Source organism: Hakea prostrata, unplaced genomic scaffold (genome assembly GCF_041222555.1).
Source record: "Hakea prostrata isolate BN-2017 unplaced genomic scaffold, UWA_Hpros_2 contig_172, whole genome shotgun sequence".
NCBI lineage: Eukaryota > Viridiplantae > Streptophyta > Magnoliopsida > Proteales > Proteaceae > Hakea > Hakea prostrata.
Window position 1 is genome coordinate 30,911 of NW_028291291.1, and position 6,930 is coordinate 37,840.

At 39.9% G+C, this 6,930-nt stretch overlaps 1 pseudogene; it reads right to left on the reverse strand.

Moving 5' to 3' along the window:
• Positions 1 to 5,603: 5,603 nt before the first annotated feature.
• On the reverse strand, positions 5,604 to 6,727 carry LOC148998726 (root phototropism protein 2 pseudogene; annotated as a pseudogene).
• Between the last annotated feature and the right edge of the window lie 203 nt (positions 6,728 to 6,930).

Sequence of the window (6,930 nt, forward strand, 5' to 3'; positions counted from 1 at the left end):
TAACTTGCTCATAATGTAATTGAATATCTTCGTGCTCAAGCTCTTTGTGAGCACATCAGCTCGTTGCTCGTTTGAAGTAACAAAGGTGATATGGATCAGCCCAGCCTCAAGCTTCTCTTTGATGAAATGTCTGTCAATCTCCACATGCTTAGTCTTATCATGTTGTATTGGGTTATGAGCTATGCTGATTGTTGACTTACTATTTGAGTATAACTGTATAGGAACTTCTAAATCTATCCCAACCTCTTGAAGCAGCCCTTTAAGCCATAGTACCTCACAAATGCCTTGAGCAATCGCCCTAAACTCGGCCTCGGCACTGGACTGCGCAACTACAACCTGTTTCTTGCTTCTCCAAGCCACAAGGTTACCTCTCACATATACACAATACCCAGAGGTAGACCTCCTATCATCTGTATATGCCTCAATCTTCAAATGTCCATGAGCTGAAATTAAAATTCCTTTTCCTGGAGTAGTCTTCAAGTATCTCAAGATCCGATATACTGCATCCAAATGTGAGGAATAGGGATCATGCATATACTGGCTAACAAGACTAACTGCAAATGTGATGTCAGGTCTAGTGTGAGATAGATAGATCAACTTTCCCACTAATTTTTGATACCTTATCTTGTCAACTGGTTCTCCTTCCTTTGCCTTCAAGTGTAGGTTAGGCTCAATAGGAGTCTCAGCAGGCTTACATCCTAGCATTTTAGTTTCCTCAAGAAGATCCAATGTATACTTCCTCTGGGATAGAGATACACCACTAGTAGAATATGCCAACTCTAAACCTAGGAAATATCTTAGTTTTCCCATATCTTTGATCTCAAATTCAGTTCCCAAAAAAGTCTTTAATGCTGAAATCTCATCCTCACTACTGCTTGTGATCACAATATCATCCACATATACTAAAAGTATAGTAGTGTGGCAACCATCTCTTTTAATAAACAAAGTGTGGTATGCATTGCTCTGCTTATAGCCATTAGATATCATTGCCTTATGGAACCTTCCAAACCACGCTCTTGGAGATTGCTTCAGCCCATATAAAGCCCTCTTTAACTTGCACACTTTCCTATAAGCCTCTGTAGTAGAATACCCGGGTGGTATATCCATATATACCTCTTCTTGGAGTTCTCCATGCAAAAATGCATTCTTCACATCTAATTGTTGTAAACTCCACCCTTTATTAATTGCACATGAAATAATAGTACGAACTGTGTTCATCTTGGCAACAGGGGCAAATGTCTCCTGGTAGTCAACGCCATAAGTCTGAGTGAAACCTTTGGCCACCAATCTTGCCTTGTACCTTTCAACAGTCCCATCTACCTTGTACTTGATCACAAACACCCATTTGCACCCAACAATCTGCTTTCCTATGGGCAAAGTCACCAAGTCCCACGTTTTGTTTTTTTTTTCCAGAGCTTGCATTTCCTCATCCATAGCTTCTTTCCAGTTTGAGTGAGATAATGCCTCCTGCCAAGTGTTAGGAATAGAAGTAGAGGACAAAGAGGAAATAAAACTTTGAAATTCTGGAGATAGAGACTGATATGAAACATAATTGGAAATAGGATGTTTGGTGCAAGTTCGAGGCTGCTTTCTTAATGCAATTGGTAAGTCTAAAGTAGGATTAGAAGAAGGGTCAAAGACAAACTCACCTGGAGGAACGGATTGTTCAGGGCCAGGAACCAAAGCTTTTGACTGGCTTGGTTCAGAAGGGGTCACTTGTTGCTTTTTTTGATAGGTCTTCAGAGGTCTAGTCTCCCCCTGTATATCATCCACCAGCTGTTCCTGTCCGGTCATTCCATCTTCCAAAGGAGGATCATCTGTAGGAATCTCAGGAGAAATATCGAAAGGAGGAATCAACATTGGAACCTCTTCACTAAAACTCTCCCCCTGAAGAGGTGTAGGGGAAAAAAAAGGAATTTGTTCCTGGAACACAACATCCATAGAGACAAAAAAACGACGAGAACTAGGATGATAACACTTATACCCCTTCTGTGTAGGAGGATAACCCAAGAAAATGCACTTTAACCCACGAGGATCTAACTTTCCATGAACATGGTGGTTCCGGACAAAGGCAACACATCCAAAAACCTTAGGTGAGACTATAAAGACTGTTGTACCTAAAAGAACCTCAAGGGGACAGCATTGGTCTAAGACTCGGGAAGGCATTCGGTTAATTAGATATGCTGCAGTAAGAACGGCTTCACCCCAAAACCGAAGAGGCACATGCATAGAAAACATGAGGGAACGTGCTACCTCAAGTAGATGTCTATTCTTGCGTTCGGCAACCCCATTTTGAGGTGGAGTGTCGACGCAACTAGTTTGGTGTATGATGCCATGGTTTGCTAAGTAGGAAGGGAATGCGCCACCCAAGTACTCAGTTCCATTATCCGTACGAAGGATTTTGACTGTCGCCCCAAACTGAGTCCTAATCATATTATGAAAATTTTGAAAGCACGAGAAAACGTCACTTTTTTGGTGAAGTAAGTAAACCCATGTGGTCCTAGTACAACAGTCGATAAAGGTAACAAACCATCTATGACCAGATACAGACACGGTCCGAGAAGGACCCCACACATCAGAGTGAATGACTGAAAAAGGAATTTTACTACGATTATCTGAAATAGGGTAAACATGCCTGGTTTGTTTGGCCAAAATACATGCCTCACAATAAAAATCATTTAAATTGCACCTTTTAATTAGATCAGGAAATAATTTGGACAAAATAGGTAAAGGAACGTGGCCAAGACGACTATGCCACTATAATAAGGTAAAAAGTGCAGGGGAGGTGGAACTAGAGACCGTAGAAAGAGTTGATGGGGACCCATCCATTAAGTAGAGCCCCCCTTTCTGTCTACCACTGCCAATCGTAAGCCTTGTTTCCAGGTCCTAAAACACACAATGAGAAGGAAAGAAAGTTATTTTGCAGTTCATATCACGAGTAAGGCTACTAATAGATAAAAGATTAGCCGAAAACTTAGGAACATGCATGACATTAGATAAGGTAAGAGAAGGCGAACAGATAATAGATCCTTTCCCAGAGATAGGGGAGAGAGACCCATCAGCCGTTCGAACATCCTGAGCAATAGGGACAGATGAATAAGTATGAAACAAAGTAGATGAGCCTATCATATGGTCGGTTGCCCCAGAGTCGATTACCCAAGAGGGATAAGTCAAATTGACATTGTGACAACCAAAAATACCTGTGGGGATTTGTGGATCAACAGAGGGATCAATGATAGAGGCTATACTCGTACTGGAGAAGATGAGTCAAGTCTAGACATCAATTGGTGAAGGTGTTGGAGCTCATCTGAGGAAAGAGGTGTTGGAGTACTTAGGGTGTCAGAATTGGCTTGATTTGCAGATGTTTGATTGCTGCCCTTGATTCCATTTCTACCTCCTCCACGGGAATTTGTTGGACGTCCATGCAACTTCCAACACTTGTCCTTTGTATGACGCTCTTTTCCACAATACTCGCACTTTACTGGAGGGCGAAAATTACCAAAACTAGATTTATTATTGCCATAACCAGCCACCAATGCAGATCTATCAGATGTTTGAGTGTGTACCATAGCTGTCCTTTGATTGTCCTCGGTATCTACCATGGCATAGGCTTGAGCCAGAGAAGGGAAAGGCTCTCTAGAAAAGGATCTATGTGCGAATTTGATCAAATTCTATATTCAATCCTGCCAAAAAAATTATAAACTCTCTGTTTATCTTCCCATTGTTGATAGGCAATAGCATCTTCAACATTCTTCGGTGTAAACTTCCCATAGAAATCTAAAGTCTGGTAATATCCCCGAAGAGTGTTATAGTACTGAGAAAGAGGAAGATCCTTCTGTTGTAACTGATTGATTTTCCGTTTAATTTCAAAGCAATGTGCATCATTGCCAACACTGGAGTATGTATCTTTAGTAACTTTCCAAATAGTTGCCGCATCAGGAAGGAGGAGATAACTCTCTGCTATGTTAGATTCAATGGAGTTGATGAGAAAACCCATGACCAAGCATTCATCTGTATACCACTTGAAAAGTTGCAGACCAAGTGTGGAAGGTTTTGTAGAAGTCCCATCAAGATGGCCAGTAAGACCACGAGCACCAACAGCTAGGGAAACTGAACGAGACCATCTAAGATAATTTGTCCCATTAAGTTTCACGGTGGTTATTTGAAGCGGAGAAAACTCACGATCCTTATGAATGGAAGACATGGGAGACTCTTCAAATGTACCAGATAAAGGAGATATGGGATCAGCCATAATTGCAAGGAGAAATTAAAAAAGTCCCTGAACTTTTTCAAAATTTACGAAAAAGTCCCCTAAAATTATTGCAAATTGCAACAAAATCCCTAAACTTTTTTCAAAATTATGAAAAAGTCCCATAAATATTTTCAAAATTACTCCCACTAATTCACGTGAAAAGTATCTCCTCAAGTTACCTCCAATTGGTATATTGTTGAATTAAAGTACACCAGGAAATTTCCAGGAAAAACTAGAGGAACACAACCGGTCCGCTTAAATACCAGACTCCTTAAACAAAATTTTCCTAGACATCCACTTAATCACCCAATATACAGTTTAAGGATACCCAAAAAGAAAACAAACACGTGAATAGTGACTTCAAAAAAAATTTCTATAGCACCTCTGTAGGATGAAAACAAAACCTTGCTCTAATACCATGTTGTAATGTGAGGAATTGCTCCTCTAAAAGTATATTATTCACAAGACCCCAATAGGGTATTTATAGTTACAACCTAATTAAGTCCTATACTAAGTAGGAAAAGGAAATATAGAAATAAAACTCTAGACTTATGAGGAAACATAATCCTATTCTAATTAGGAAACCCCCCCCAAGTTTTCAAAAAAAAAAAAAATGGCAAAAATAACGCGCCTAAACACCCGGGCCCCAAAAAAAAAAAAAAAAGGGGGGGGTTTTTTTTTTTTGGGTTTTATGGAGATTAAGGGAAGAGACACTTTGTTTGAGAAATTACAGATGTATCTTCCAAATCCAATTCTTGGTTTCTAGAATGGCTTGCTTGTGATGCATGACTTCTCCAAAGCATGGAGATTTGTCAGTAGTGAATTCTTCACTAAGAAAGGGAGAAAATTGCCTCTCAATACTTGTAGTAATTTACTTCTACGTTGTGTTTATGGATTCCTATATCAAGGAAATGGTAGAATAAAAGACTCAGTAGGCGGGGAGGAAGTGGTGAAGATTGCCTCAGAGGACAGAGACAATACCAGGGAACTCAGTGTTCATCAGATGAATCAATACCGATCAATTACATCACATGGATCAATTCAAACTCTAACTCCAAATTCACTGCCCAAACTCCTTGAATCACGATAGGTTGTGGTTTTGGGGCGGGCATGATTGTCGCTCATCTTTGGATTGATTCCCTCATGCTGCTCTATTTCTCTTAGATTCATATTAAAATTTTCCAAGGAGATTGATGCTTCTACCATTGATATTTGCGTTGTTGTCATTGCCATCAATGTAATTAGGATCCTTATCTCTATTGTCATTACTATTCTTCTAATGGTCATTTCGTCTATAAGGGATCCTTCCTGCAATTTTTTGTTCTTTCAACTAATTATTCAGATTCGGTGGCTAACTGACCTTCAAGAAGATATCCACGGCTTGATAGAGGTTGTCGTCCACCTTCCTTGCTACCTTTGGCACTAGATTGGTGATTTCAATAAACTTGGATATAATGAGTTCCCCATAAGTTGCAATCTCACCAAGATAAGCATCCACCGTCTTCACAGCCCTTTGAATGATTGGAACAGAACTCACTGAGATCACAAGTGTTGAAAACCTCCACACTCCTTCTCAACGAAACCAAAGATAACCCTCCGAAGCTCTGCAAATCAAACAAAGTCTCTCCATCGTAATTGAATGTCAAGACCAAAAGATAGTCTACAATGACATGCTCCATAATAGCAGAGATTAGTTTCTCCAAGTCATTCCTCCAACTGATTGAAGTGCTCAAGAAAATTGCAGAGCGTAGCAGGCGGTAGAGGAAGTTCACTGGAAAGGCCGCTTTCTCTTGCAAAAACAGAGCGACGATGGATCCCAAAAGATCATGTTGTTGATTCTAGAGTTCTTGATCGTTTGGATCAGACAATGAGAAGTTGTCAGTATGGTTCTATATGAGATCCGGAAGAGATCTTTCAGTGTAAGTCATCAAAATGGACGCTAGGATTTGGATTTTAGCGCCACAAGATTTCATAGTAGAAAGTATTCTATGAAAAAGGCTAACTTCAAGGCTCATTAGCTCTTCCGCCCACCAAATCGTCAGTGAAACGACTTGAAAGATCGCCTATTTATAGGCTTGCAAGTCACAAAGTTTGATCTATCACTTACATTGGAATCTGAAAATAGAGCCTTTCTAAGTAGGAAATAGATTGTTAACTAATACTAACCTTGCTACTTGCAACATTGACAGATATTTGAATGATTTTAAGTTCTTTTGCAAAGGAAAGGAGAAGCTTGCAAGACTTCTTGACTACAATAGCGCCTGAGAAGGTGTTTAACATCGCATTGGAGAGGGAATCTTCTATTCAGCTGACAAGATTATCCTCGTAGTAGTCTTCAGTCATTTCGAGATACCTGGCAGCACAGTAGAGAGAGGCAACGTTCTTAATGTAGATCTCAAAGTTAACACCATAATAGAACTTCATTGTTGTCTCAAAAATCATTAGCCCAGGGATGCTTTATAGATTGATCTTCATCAGCTAAAAATCCAATTTTGTTGGTGGGATGTCACATCCCCCTAGCCGGTACCCTAACTGTAATACTAGAGATGTGATCCACAACCTTGAAGATCAATTCTCAACAATCATCTTCCCATATAGCACAATAGTATAATCAAGAGCAAGGATAAATCACTGTAGAAATGTAATTAAAGAAACAGTCAAGGATGGATCTCACAAAG